The 15338-nt window shown below is 41.0% G+C and overlaps 1 pseudogene; it reads left to right on the plus strand.

The window, feature by feature from the left end:
• The window catches only part of LOC117081358, a 176315-nt pseudogene extending 161878 nt beyond the window's left edge, over window positions 1-14437 (plus strand).
• Window positions 14438-15338: the final 901 nt, after the last annotated feature.

Consider the following 15338-nt stretch of genomic DNA (forward strand, 5'->3'; position numbering starts at 1 on the left):
CTAAGAAGGGAAGAAACCAGGTGAGACTTGAGAAGGCACTTCTAGACATAATTTGGATCAGTTCCCTGGTTAGATCTATGTTACTATGTAGCTTGTTTGGATATTTTTTGTATATTGATCTGAACCTTTCCAGAGTTACTGAGGTAACAATCAGTTTTGTTGATAACTGCACACACACCCTCCCTGGTCAGCTAGACCATGATCTAAGCCTAGCCTATTGTTGACAACACCACTAATTGGTCTCGGGAAGCCTGGAGACCTCATAAGCCTTCTCTTATATTTGTGGTCAACTTTTTTGTAATCTGTGTAAGAGTTTTAAAAGTTATTTCGTGTTAGGTGAAGCCCCTCAGGGAGCTGCCTTTCCCATAGGTGCCATAATTTCTGCCAGGATTAGCTCAGTTGGTCTCTTGTATCTAATTTTGGAAGTAAGGTTATAGACTGTTACTCTATTGGAGCCCAGCTGTCCTACAGTAACTTTTCCTTGGAACTGGGGGTGTCCACACAAGGATAGGCTAAGGCCTGTAAGTTGAATGGGAAGATGGGGTCTGTTTCTCCTTTGCAGGACCTTGACTGCGACAAAGCAATATATATCCAGGGGCTGTGCCTACTTGATGGTGTATAAAGGAGTTGAGCCATTTATTCGAACTAGGTTCTCAGGAAGGAATGTTGCTACTGCATTGGAGCGAAAGAGGTCTTCCCACTGAGCTCTGGTTCTCTGCACCCAGGGAATGCCCTTTCTCCCTTAGGAGGTAGATAAAAGAGCCTCCATGTTATACTCTCTATACCTGTCCAATCTGTACATCATCCCTGTGGAGATGATGAGGTGGAGCCAGTCAGGATGTTTCAGTAAATGAGAGGCAGGGTGCCAATAGGTAGTTTTAGTTTGACATTGGTCAGGGATATTGAATGTCATTGGGTAAATTGAGAGTGGACGCCATACCTACATACATTATATTTGCCCAAGGATTGGTTCTACAAGGACAACAGGGGACTGTCAAGGATGGATAATTAAACATGTATATCTCCTTCCAAATGGATTGGTTATAGATGTCTGTGAGGCACACACATTCAAGTCTTTCTGTTACTTCAATTTGTGTAGTCATAGGTGATGGCTTTTCAACATAGTCAGAGGTAAGATTTAATGTCAAATTGGTCTTAGTGGGGACAAATTGGAGCTTAGTCCCTCCCACCTGTAGGTGTGGTGGCAAATCTAACAGTTAAAGAGGTTGTTCCTTGAGGTGATAATCCTGGAAAAAATGATGAGTGAGTTTTCTTCCCATTGGGCCCTAGTAGCAAAGAGTATGTGGAGAAGGAGGAAGAGGAAGTTGTTTCTCATTGTGATCCTGCCTTAAACCTAGCAAGAACAGAAAGAAAAGGTCCTTACCAACAGGAGGGACTGTCCAAAATGGTAGAACAAGAAAACGGTAATTAGGGTGAAGAGAAAAATTAGTTTTCCTATGCTTACCCACAGCATTATGTGTTTGTATCTGGCTAATTGGTTCTTGTAAACCTGTAGTGGAGGCCTTCCACTCATTCATGGGAGGAAAGGGGGCTTTCTGGATGAGCCTAGAAACATTCTGGTGAACAGCCTTTTAACTGGGAGAGGCTGGAGATCCCTGGTAGCTTGACTGCAGTTGGAGTGACCAGGATCACCTAGTCCTAGGGCCCTGTCACTTAGTCAACCGTCGATCCTCCAGGGAGCCTTCTTTCCAAATCTTAAGGACTTGGTGCCTGGGTTGACCTGTAGAGGAGATTCTCCTTCTTTTATAGAAGTTGATGGTACTTTATTCCCAAATTGCTTTCTGAATCTGATCCAAATTGATAATACCATGTGCGTTGACTTATTTCTCAGTCCAGTAAAATGTCAGTAGTGAGGAGGGGCCTCCTGTAATCCATTTCAAATGGACTGGGCTTTAGGTTGCTCTTTGGGGCAGTGCGAATCCAAAAGAATGCAATAGGAAGTAGCCTTATCCAGGTTTGATGTGTTTCTTGAAATAACTTTGCCAAAGTTCTTTTAAGGGTATGATTCATCCTTTCTACCTTTCCTCAGGATTGGGGATGCCAACAGTCATGTATTTATAATCGATTCCCAGGACTGCCAGAAAGCTTTGAGTGATTTTAGCTATGAAAGAGGGTCTATTGTTGCCCTGGAGTGACTTTGGAAAACTGAATTGTGGAATTATTTCTTTTAGGAGACCTTTGCAAATATCAGTGGCCTTTTCAGACTGGGTCGGATATGCTTTGACCCAGCCAGTAAAAGTGTCCATGAAAATGAGAAGGTATTTCTATCCCAAAAGAGAGGGCATCTGGGTAATATTTATTTGCCATTCTTCCACAGGGTGGGTTCCCGGTGTTGGACTGGCTTGACTAGGGCAAGAGGAACAAGTTGAGTCTGGGGATTGTTTTGAATACATAAGTCACAGGCCATGGTTACTTGACTGACAGTCTTTCTTGGCCCCTTTCCAGAAGAGGTCTTTTGTACTAATTCACAAAAGACATCCCTCCTACAGTGAGTAACTTCACGTAGGTACTAAATAAATTTTCATGGTCAAGTCCCAGGGATAAGGACTTTACCGTCCTTAACCAACCACCTGGAACTCCTCTTTTCCTACCCCTACTTCTCAACATCATCCTGTTCTTTTTGGGAGTATTGAAGTTAGCTGGGAAGTCCCAAAGGGTTATTAGTGCCATGACCTGGTCATCTGTCTGTGCTCCAGCTGCTTATTTTGTGATCCTGTCAGCTAATTTCCTTGGCTAATAAGCAGTCTGTCCGTCCAATGGCCTTTGCAGTGAATGTCTTCCACCTGGCCAGGGAATTGTACAGCTTCCAGAAGAGCTAAGACTAGATCCCTATGCTTTATTGGGTAATTTTTAGCTGTTAGCATTTGCCTTTTCTTCCAGATGGCAGTGTGGGTATATAAGATATGAAACTCATACTTTTAGTCAGTAAAAATGTTTAGTTTGTTTTTGCTTTTCTCAGTTGCAAAACCCTAGTTAAAACAAATAATTTAGCCTTTTGAACTGAGGTCAGAGTGGGAAGAGTTTCTGCTTCTATGAGGTCACTAAGGCTTACTACTGAGAAGCCTATTTTTGGACACCTTCTTCCATAAAGCTACTCCCATGAGGAAACCATTCTACTTCTGAATTGTCAAGGGGCTCATCCTGGAGGTCAGGCCTAATGGAATAGGTCTATTCTATTGTCTCAGTACATTGATGGATTAGGCCTTCATCTCTGCAACAGGGAGTAAAGTGACAGGGATCAAATTCTGACACTCTGTGAAATGTCCAGAGTGTCTAATAAAAGAACTTGATGAGTCAATGGTGTTTCTTCACCACCAGTATAGTCTGGACTTGATTACAACTTCTAGGTACTGACCCAAGGTAAGTTTAGAGGCCTCATTAACCAGGAGGGTAGTAGCTGTCACTGAGCCAACCCTGGGCAATGGAATACTGTTTCAAGCCACTGGCCACTGGTTTGGCCCTAGCTTCTGAGTTAGAACCCCCAAAGCCATCCCCTGTTTTTCATGTATATATAAGGTGAAGGGCTTATCCAGGTTAGGAAGCCCAAGTGATGGAATTTGGCTTAACTCAGTTTTTAAGTCCTCAAAACTTGATGACAATTCTTATCTCTTTACAGGGGTACCCTTTTCCCCTTTTCAGCATCTTGTGTGGGGGCTTGGCAATTAAGCCATGATTAGGAATCCATATTCAGCAGAAACAGGTCAAATCAATAATGTCCTGTAGCTGTTTCCTGGTTTGTGGGGGCAGCAATCCATCAATCGACCTTTTCTGATCCATAGCCAAGGCTCAGGCACTGGGAGTGAGAACAAATTCTAGATTTTAGGCCCTTTATAGGGAGATTTGGGCCTTAGCCAAGGAAACTTTGTATCCCTGTTCAGCCAGGAAGTTCAGGGTCTTGATGATGTTACAGTCAGAATCTTACTTAGTCAGATTGGCAATCCTCAGGTCATCTACACATTGTAATGTGGCCCCTACTCTGAAATCCTAGTTTTGTCAATTTCACTGCCAAGCCATTCCCAAATAGATGAAGGCATCCCAGAGGCCCTGTGGGAGCACTTTCCAGGTGTGCTGAGTGGTCTCTAAGATACTGGGATCCCTCCATTCAAGGGCAGAAATATATTGGGAATTAAGGTGCAGAGGTATGCAGATGAATATATCTTTAAGGTCCAGCATGATGAAGTATTGTGCATCCCAGGAATCTGGATGAGCAGTGTATACAAGTTCATACCATCAGATGAATGGAAACCACAGCTCCATTTATGGCTCATAGCTCTTGCACAAACCAATATTCCCCATTTGGCTTTTAGATGGGAAGTATGGGAATGTTACGGGTTCATTGATGGGCCTTTATTAATCCGTGTTTTAGGAACTTGGTAAGTAATGGCTGAATTCCCTTTAGGGATTCAGGTCTTAGAGGATATTGTCTTTTCCAAGCGTATTTTACTCCTGGTTTTAGCTTTACTTCAATAGGGGAAACTCTGACAGCTCATGCTGGAACTGTAATATCCCATACTACTGTGTTAACCTGAATTCAAATTTCATCAGGAAGAGAGGAAATGTTAATATCCGCTAGCTGTAGTGAGGCTAACAAATTGATCCCTTGTCCTTTGTCTACTGACACCTTGAGGCTATCTTTTCCTGACAAGATAGAAGCCTCCAATGAGCTCGGCAGTTTCCTACTGAACACTAAAGTGGGGCATTCAGGAATATGTAGGGAAGAATGAGTTATAACTTCAGAACCAGCCTCACAGACAAGAGGAAAAGTATATTGTCTTACCTTACATCATCCATCTATTCTTATCACCAGACAGTCATGATTGGAGAGGAGGCTTACAGACTTAGGACAGAATAGGCTGCTCCAGTATCAATAAGAAATTCAGTTTTCCTAGGCTCCTCTGGAGTGGTGATGATGGAGGTGGGAGCTGAGTGGATTCTTGGGTGCCATTAGTCAGTGGTACAGTCTCCCTCATGGGAGAGATTTCCAAGACGAGGATCCTGTCTGGAAAGTCAGCAGATCTCCCTGCTTTGATGTGGTCAGGACAATCCCTTTTTCAGTGCCCATCCTTCTGGCAGTGTGTGTATTGGTTAGGTCCCTCATTGGGCAGTTGTCTCTTGTCTCTGGTATTCTTTGCCTTTTTGGGTTGCTATGAGGTGGAGGGCTAATCAAGGTAGCCAAAAGCTGTGTTTTCTTGATCAGCCTGATATTTTTTTCCTCTTGCTTTGCCCTGTCCCTGTTGCTGAAAACCTTAAAAGCCTTCTCTACCAATACTGACAGAGGGGTATGGGGCCCTGTCTCTGACTTTAGTAACTTCCTTCTAATATCAGGAGTGAACTGTGTGATAAAAATGCAAAGTGCATAGCCAACAAGGCTATCCCTTCTGGCAACTCTGGATTAACAATAGTTACTATACTTTCTAAAGACTTCTGTAACACAGCTGAGGAGATTCTTCGCCAGTCCATCCTGAGCTACTTCCCCAACCCTGTCATAATTCACAGGCTTCTTCATGCATTTTCTCAGCCCTTCAGTCACATAGGCAATAAAATGCTCCATTCTACATTTGTCTATTTCATCACTAAGGTCCCACCAGGGGTCCTGCTCAGGGATTGTTTTCCCCAAAGCTTGATAAACAGCATATGAGGCATTGTCCTGTACAAATGAGTCAGCATGTGCCCTTGCCCTTTCACGAATCTGGACCTTTTCATCTGGGGTGGCACAATTGTCTAAAATCACCATCACATCCTAACAGGTTAGGGTGAACCTCAGACATAGTTTTACAAATTCCTCCCTGAACTTATTGGGGTCCTCTGAGAACTGGCTAAACTTTTCTTTACATACTCTCAGATCTGCCATGGAGAAGGGGATGGGAACCTGAATTATTCCCCCCACCCATTTGCTATCTCCTTTAGGGGACAGAGGCCCTGGACTGGGGGGGTGAGGTAAAAGTAGTTGCCAGCTTAGAACTCAATCAGACCCCCATAGGGGATAGTGGATTGGGCTCTGGCCTTAAAATCTCTAGTTCTCTATGGGCCTGATCCAAGTATGGTGGAGATTCAGGGGCCAAAGGAGGCCTTGAACCTGAAAGAGGGGTGGAGGGTTACTGTGTATCAGGCCTGGGATCAGGAAGATTAGGTGGTGACTGTAATAGTGGATCAATGGGTAGGTCTGGCACTTGCTTCTTAACCCCAGGCAATAAGCTGGGAATGGTAGATGCCATGCATATGTGACATGAGTCTAATAACCCAGTATCTTGATACAACTTCATAAAAGTTTGCACATAAGAGATTTCTTCCCACCTCTGTGACTGCTTATAAAGCAAGTGTAGTCGTAACGTAGCATTGCTTATAAAGCAAGTGTAGCTGTAACGTAGCATTATACCTAAGAGACTCATGTAATGTTCATTGCTCCTAATCTCCCAGTGGGTTCTGGGGCCAGGTGATGTCACAAAGGGAGATTAATTTCTTTTTCTTTAGGTCTTCTAGCTTAAATTGCCCCCAGTTGGAGAGAATGTATCCTAGAAGAGAGTCATGGGGAACACTGAGATCATTGCCCATGTCTAATCCTGCCTCTCCTGTTACCTTTGATTAAAGATCCTGGTATAGGGAAAAGCCCCAGGGAATTAGTCTTGATGTAATTTGAGACCCTTTAAGCCCAGTAGTCAGCCCAGGATTCCCTTGGATGGAGGAATCCTTGTTCTCAGGGATCAGAGAGGAAAACATAGAAATAACAGACATAGTTGTTTCACACTAGCTGCTAAGGAATGGGTGCCCTACATGTGACTACAAGGCCAGGAATGCCCATGGTGTGTGTAGTTGAAAGAGTGCACTTGTATTGTACAGGCTACAGGTGTACAGTGCACTTTTGTGTTGAAGATGGGCAGTAGTAGGTGCTAAGATAATTCCTCCACTCTTGAGGAAGAAGGCCCCCATTACTCAAAACTGCTCTTACCTCATTTAGAACACAGGCCAAACAGTCAGGAGGAGGGGTGAAAGCTGAAGGACTGAGCTCAGACAATTATAATTGCTGTACCTTTGCCCAGGACAGAATGGGCCAAACTTGAAGGAGGAAGTGATGGGGGAAATTAGGGATATCAAAAAGATCATGGAATGGGAGCTCTTGAATCTCAGAGTAAAATAAAGAAGGAGTGAAATATCAAAAGATCAGTATTTTGGTGAGGAGTTCAATTGGACAAAGTTTTCCCAATCAGAAGCAATGAGAGTGGAGAGTTTCCTGTAAAAAAGAAAATGGTTCCAGTGTTCTGCCTGGGAGGTACTCCTCAGGGCAGACAAAAGGGAGAGCACTCGAGTCTCACTGGACAGTGGAGTGAAGGCAAGGAGGAAATATAGGGAGAAAACCTTTTCCTTCATTTCAGGGAGAAAATAGGAGAATATGAAATTTTGGATAGTTCTCTGCAAATGAACCAGGTTGAAAGGGGGTGGGTGTGAGAGAGAAAGGAAGGGAAGAAAAAAGACAAGGCAGGGAAAGGAAGCTTGTGAGGCTTCCCGCCACTGTACAGTGCAGAGTCAATGTCGTCACCACTCTTGCTAGTCTCCCATCAGGGAAAGCCTCAGTATCCTAGACCTTCACAATGTCAGATGAGTCCCTCCCACCTTTGCAAGTCACAAGTCAAGGTGAAGTCTTTCCAGCCAGAGGAAGCTAAGTGTACTTTTGGCTGAGATGAGTAAGACTGTAGGTGGCTCTCTGAGATAACCAGAGGAATAAAGTTAGAAGATGGGGAAAGAGACGGGGAAGGGAAAAAAGAAAGAAAAAAAAAATGAAGAGAGAAATAAAGAGCTCAGAGAAACTGGGCATGCAGCAGGACTCATCCCAGCCATTGTTCTTTGGGCTGATCAAGTCCGACTGCCTACCTCCTCAACCAGTCTAGCAGGTTTCTTGGAAATTACTCAGAATCTGATGTCAGCTAGTCAGAGGGTTCTTAAAACCTAGCACAGAGGGGACTAGGACCCCTTACTCCAGAAATCCCTAAGCCAATCAGGAGGGAAAAGAAAATGAGGGGCAGGGCTCAGAAGGAGAACAAAAGTACCGTGGGCCAAGGGAGGACTCAGTGACTGCAGAGACACTGAAGCAAATATTTCAAGTGGCCGTTTCATCTATCACAAGGTCACATTCTGGAGGTCTTGCTGGCTCTCCGGTGCTTCTCCTCAGGGAAATATCCTCACTTATGGACTCCAGCAGAGTCACCAAGGCTGTTACTGCATCCTGGACCCCACATTTGTTGGCTCTTGCATAAGTAGAAATTAACACCAGGATAAACAGAATTTTTTCTCAGCCAAGATTTAATAGGTTTGTGACTCAAACATACAAGGAAGCAGCATACAGGAAAGGAATCCTGGTACTAGCTCCCCAAGGGGCTCAGTTCTTGTCATTTTAAGGAAGGTGATGTGGGAAAAGGAATGATGTACAAGCAATGTTTAGGTGGGTTTTTGTCAACACTTGCACAGTGGGGCATCATGCTCTAACATGTATCACATGACTAGAAAATGGGGGATAAGCCTCACTGTCAGTGGAGATTTTAGTATTTCAGTGAGATTATAATGAGTAAAAAGTCAATGGAAGGTCAGGGCTGGAGTCCATCTTGTCTTCTGGCAGCTGGATATGCTGCCTAAGAAAACAAAAATGGTCCCAGGTTTTTGTTGGGAATGCTAGAGTCTTGCTTCAGCAACCTCAGAAGGCATCCATCCCTCTAGGAGATAAATGGTCAGATGCTTTCTTTTATGATTAGCAATTCAGCCTAGTCAGCTAAGTTAGGAGAGCCCTGCCCTACCTGTTACATGACTTGGGTCAGCTTGTTAAGGAAGGCAAAACACAGGAGAAGAATATGTCCAGATACCTAAGGCCCATCAGAACCCTGGTAACCGTGTCACTTGTCAGCTGGGACCAAGTCTCTTTTTTACACTGTCTTCCACTGACTTGCATTCCACATACAATAGTTCTTTCAACAGAGCCAGTAGTCTTTTTCTTCTTGGATACTGCCATCTTCTATCTCCATAATGCTGAAATTTTGATTACAGTGCCCTTAAAATGATTCCCCCTCTCTTCTATCGATAGACAGATAACTTTCCTCCTCAAGTTCTTGCCTTGCCAATGCCTCCCTCTTGTCTTGATTTTCCAGTATTAGTTGGCCAACAGGGTCTGCTGCTTCCTCTTTGGGTCCAACTTGGCTGGTTCTGTCCTACTTAGGTATTTTAGATATGGCTGCTTTTCAGTGGTCAAGCATCTCTGACTTGAAGAAGTACACAGCTGAACAGATGGGTTTAATAAAACTTGAGATTATTTCACTATCCAGAATCTCCAAATCATTTTATATTGTAATTTCTAGGCCTTCCAAATACTACTATGCCTTGCATAAATAAACCAAAACATTTCTTCCATGAGAATGACTGCCTTGTCAAGCTAAGCGCACATTCTGTCAATTGTCCAACTTCATGCCAGCAGAGGGCAGGCAGGACAAATAATATCCACAGACAATCTCTGATCCTCAAGTTACCTAATACATATGTTTATCCTGTACACAATAATTCTGGGAATTATATCAAGATTGTCAATCCTTGGCAAAAGGGTCTATTTGTCTTATCAAGGCATAAATTGATTAGCTGGCTAAAAGCTCTGGTACTTGCAGAATTTAGAAATTTTTTTGTATTAAGCTTTCTGGAAAGAATTGTTTTCCCAAACCCATCTGATCCCCAGAATTTAAACCAATAATTTAAAATATTGGCTAAGCATCAGAATCATACCTGCAGCTTATTAAAAATGCAGATGCATAATCCTCATTCCAGACTTACTAAAGAGATCACCTGAGTGTTGGGCCTGAGTATACCTGTAAAAGCTATATACATTGTTTTGATATATCATCGGAATTGAGAATTCCAGATTTCCAACCCTGGGGAAATAAAAAGCATTGTTTAACCACTATTGACTGCTTTGTGTTGTTGGCTTCAAAGAGCTGTTTCGAGAAATGTCAGTCTGAGGATCTTAAGATTTATTCAGTGTTTAGTACTGAAAACGATTTGCCTTATTGGTTTGCTTATTTATTTATTTGTTTATTTAATTTATTTATTTCTCTGGTGCTGCTGTTTTTTTCAGTCTTTAAAATGGCCAAGAATTGTTAATTCATGCTGTCATATATACTCCATTTGGTTCTGTTGTGTACATGAAGGCTCCCCTCAGATGGGTAGAATGGATGATAAAGCATATTTAGATAGCATCTCTGGACTCCTTGATATAAGCTGTAATTTTGGCTGCATTACTCAATAGGTGGTTGATCACCACACTTACAGGGCTCAACGAAAGCTCAAGGTTTAAGTACGAGGCCTGAAATCTTGGAAGGGAAAGTTGTTCTATTCCGGAAGATTGCACTGGACAGAGTCTCAGTGAAATCCTTTTCAGAGTATCCAAAATGTGGAGACCATGCAACTGTTTTCAAGATGGTAAAGAAACTGACTTACTAAAAAAATAACAACTTTATGAAGAAATATAGGCAGCTGTCTGAGAGAATGAGGGAAGGTAAATAGCTCTAAGGATGAGGAAACAAATTTATTAAAAGTCTAGGTTCTGGAAGGAGATGTAGTTAGGAGTTTCCTGCAAAGGCTGTGATTAGCAATTATCAACTACAAATTACTGGGCCAGCTTTGCCAGCAGGCATTTGTAATTGTATTGTATTCAGTAGTGTAAAGATGGTTTAATGGAAGAAAATCAATGCACATAATATACTGTATCAATAGGTAAAGCCAGATTTGTAAGATTTTAATAGTTTGCTAAAAGACAGTTGCTAAAAGTAATTTACTATTTTTAAAAATATAACAGGCCGGGCGCGGTGGCTCAAGCCTGTAATCCCAGCACTTTGGGAGGCCGAGACGGGCGGATCACGAGGTCAGGAGATCGAGACCATCCTGGCTAACACGGTGAAACCCCGTCTCTACTAAAAAATACAAAAAAATTAGCCGGGCGAGGTGGCGGGCGCCTGTAGTCCCAGCTACTCGGGAGGCTGAGGCAGGAGAATGGCGTGAACCCAGGAGGCGGAGCTTGCAGTGAGCTGAGATCCGGCCACAGCACTCCAGCCTGGGTGACAGAGTGAGACTCCGTCTCAAAAAAAAAAAAAATATAACAAAAATAATAGACTCTTCCACAATATAATGAAGAACAACTAAGATTATGTCAATCAGTGCTGACAAGAGTATGATGAAACAGGCACTTTCATTAATTGTTTGTATCAATGTAAACTGGTTCAAGACCTTTGAAAAATAATTGAATCTATATATTTCATGAGACAGATTTTTTTAAAGTTTGACACATTAATTCAAATTTTGTCATTCTTTCTTTTAAAAACATCCAAAATGATGATAAAACCTCCAAGCACAGAGATATTAGTTTGAGAATTATTTATTAAAATAAAGAAAATTGAAAGTAACTATGAGAGATATCCAAAATATCTGAGTGTGTATGCCTTACATTTATACAAAATTTTTGCATGCATATCCTTTACATATCCAGTTATTTATGTGTAAATTATACACATGTACTCGTGTGTTAATATATTACATGATAATATATATTATGTAGGCATACACACAAGAGAAACTGAAAACAGATGAATTAAAATGTTATCAATAATATTTTTGGTTAGGACATAGTGATTGACTATACCTTCTATTTTTGAAAATGTTGATTTAATATTATCTGTTGCAGCAATTCCATGGTCTTCATTTAAGACTACTATTTTTAATACTTTTTAAAAGCCAAGGTTACTTTAACAAAATTTACACATAGTCAAATACATCCTTTTAAAGAATACAGTTTAGTAAGTTTTGACAAATGTATGTAGTTCTCTAACCAGTACCACAATCAAGATAAAGAATATTTCCCTAACCTCCAGAAGTCTCCCTGTTCCTCTTTTCAATCAATTTCCTGCCCCTAGCCCCACTCCTGGCAATTAGTGACCCAATTTCTCTCCCTATAGTTTTTTCCCTTTAGTTTTTACAAATCTAACAAAAATAAAGAAAAGAGTCTTCCTCCATATAATAAAGAGCAAATAAGGTTATGCCAGTCAGTGCTGATGAGAGCCAGAACTTTTCCTTTTCCAGAGAGTCTTATACATTTTACCATTTTTGTATCTGGCTTCTTTCATGTTGCATAATGCTTTTGAGGTCTAAACATCCTATTGAATTTATTGGTAGTTTATTCCTGTTTTATTTATGGGTAGTATTTCTTACATAGACATACAACAATTTATTCGTTCATCAGTTGATGGATATTCTGGTTGTTTGCAGTTTTGGGCTATTATGAATATAACTGCTATAAACAATTGTATACAGTATCTGTGGGAGTATATATTTTAATTCTCTTGTGTAAATACCTAAGAGTGATATTTCTGGCTCATATGGTAAGTGCATGTTTTCTAGAGTGGGCAAACCATTGTGTATCACCACTAGCAGTGAATGAGTATCCTAGTCTCCCACATCCTCACTAGCACTTTATATGTCCATTAAAAGTATTTTTTTTTTCATTCTAGTAAGTCTGTGTTATGGGCTGAATGGTATCCCTCCAAAATTCATATGTTGAAGTCCTAACACCCAGTACCTCAGAGTGTGATCATACTTGGTGATAGGGTCTTTACAGAGGTAATCAAGTTAAAATGAAGTTATTAGTGAGAGTCCTAATCCAAAATAACTGGTCTCCTCGTAAGAAGAGATTAGGGAAGCATGTAGAAGAAATAAGTGAAGCAGAGATGGTTCCTGGGGAGATGTAAGCCACCAGAGAAAAGTACCCAGGAAATGATGAAGGAGGAAGATGAAATGCCAAAACCTAATTCTGTGGTTATGCCACCAGGCACTCCTAAAAGGCACTCACGCCTGTAATCCCAGCACTTTGGGAGGCTAAGGTGAGAGGATTGCTTGAGGCCAGGAGTTCAAGAGCAACACCCTGGGCAACATAGCAAGACCCCATCACTTAAAAATTAAAAATGCCAGTGCATGGTGCATGGTGGTATGCACCAGTAGACCCAGCTACTCCAAAGGCTGAGTTGGGAAGATCGTATGAGCCCAGGAGTTCAAGGTTACATTAAGCCACTCACACCACAGCAGTCCAGCCTGGGTAACAGAGAGAGGTCTTTTCTCAAAACAAAATGCAGTGTACATTGTGCATGTCGATGCTGGCAAGTCAACCACCGGAAGACAAATAGTGTATTTGACTGAAATGGGTGAAAACGGGGCACTTGAAATGTATGAAAAAGAAGTTAAAGAAAAACAAAACAGAGAAACTTGGTACTTGTCTTGAATCTTAGACACAAGTTAGGAAAATGGAGACAAGGATAAAACAATAGAAGCGAGTTTTGCCTATTTTAAAACTGAAAAGAAGTATTTTATAGTTCTAGGTGTCTTTGGTCACAGGAGCTTCATCCCAAATACGACTGGTGGTGTCTCTCAAGCTGATTAGGTTGTGCTGCTAATCTCAGCCAGGAGAAGAGAGCTTGAAATTGGATTTGATAAAAGGACAAAGAAGAGAACGTGCAATGTTGGCAAAGACAGCAAGTGTGAAACACTTAAGTCTGTTTATTAATAAGATGAATGATCCAACAGCAAATGGGAGCAATGAGAGATACGAAGAATATAAAGAAAAACTAGTGCCATTTTGAAAAAAGTTGGCTTCAATTCCAAAAACTGCATTCTCTTTGTGCCTGCTCAGGACTAACTGCAGAAAATTTCAAAGAGCAATTGAATTTCTGTACTTAGTACATTGGATTACCATTTATTCTATATCTAGGTAATTTGTCAGACTTCAGTAGATCAGTTGCTGTACCAGTCAGGCTGCCAATTTTGGATAAGTACAAGGATATGGGCGCTGTTGTCCTGGGAAAGCTGGAATCAGGCAGTCTGTTTGTAAAGGCCAGCAGCTTGTGATGATGCCAAAAAAGCATAATGTGGAAGGTCTTGGAACATGTTCCAATGTTATAAAAGCTGATATGTAGCCCCAGGTGAAAAGCTGAAAATCAGACTGAAAGGAGTTGAAGAAGAGGAAATTCTTCCAGGATTCATACTTTGTGATGTTAATAATCTTTGTCATTCTGGAGGCACATTTGGTGCTTAGATAGTGATTACAGAGCATAGATCTATCATCTGCCCAGAATTTAATTCAGTGCTGCAAATTCACACCTGTATTGAGGAAGTTAAAATAACAGCCTTAATCAGATTGGTAGATAGAAAGTGAGACTCAACCCTGTTTTGTGAAGCAAGATCAAGTATGCACTGCTCATTTAAGGAGAGTAGGAACCATCTGCCTTAAGATCTTTAAAGACTTCCTCAGATGGGTCACTTTACCTTAACCGATGAGGGCAAGACTTGTGATTGGAAAAGTTCTAAAACTGTTCCAGAGAATAAGCATTTTCTTGATGATCTTGCATAATACTATGAGAAAAATTGACTGCAAAAAGCCTATTACGTATCACCTTCTCTAATTTTCTGCCCATTGGTTAACCTCTCCCCATATTCACAAAGTGAAAATTCATAGCAAAAGTCCACATTATGTCACTTTCTTATATTGAGAACTCTGCTATGCCACCATTGAATTTTTAAAATATATTTTCCCTCTTTTTCATACTCTGTTTCCTTGGATGGATTTGGCAATAGCTTTGTAAGTCATGTGGACATAATTGCCTGTAATAATGAAAACCCCATTAACAATTTGTTTTTCATTTTCTCCTTAGGCATACTTAGTATTTTTCCCTCAGGCAGATCATTCAGAGTGTGCAAGGGTGTGTGCATATGTTACAAAGACAACTACCATTTTAATAAAGTATTCAAATTGAAAAAAAGAAGAGAAGGTTGATTAGGACATAAACAGTTACAGTGGGACAACCTTGTGAAGACACAGGGAGAAGATGGCCATCAATAAGCCAAGGGGAGAAACCTCAGAAAGAAGCCAACTATATCAACACGTTGATCTGTTCTTCCAGCCTTCAGAATTGTGAGAGAATAAATTTCTGTTGCCAAACACACCCAGTCTGTGGTACTTTGTTATGGCAGCCCCAATAAACTAAAACAGTGTAAAAAAAAGATATTTTCTTGAGTTTTATTTAAATATCCTTAATGATTAATAATATTATTTTTGTGTTCATTTTGCCATCTGTATCTCTTCTATAGTAAACTGTTCAAATCTTTTGTCCATTTTTTAAATTGAGTTTCTTGTCTTCTTACTGATTTCTAAGTATTCTTTATGTATTCTGGGTACCAGTCCTTTATTAGATATGTGCTTTACAAATATTTAGTCCATATTTGTGGCCTGTCTTCTTAATAGTGTCTTTTGA

This window comes from Trachypithecus francoisi, unplaced genomic scaffold (assembly GCF_009764315.1).
Source record: "Trachypithecus francoisi isolate TF-2019V2 unplaced genomic scaffold, Tfra_2.0 Lachesis_group8, whole genome shotgun sequence".
Classification (NCBI taxonomy): Eukaryota; Metazoa; Chordata; class Mammalia; order Primates; family Cercopithecidae; genus Trachypithecus; species Trachypithecus francoisi.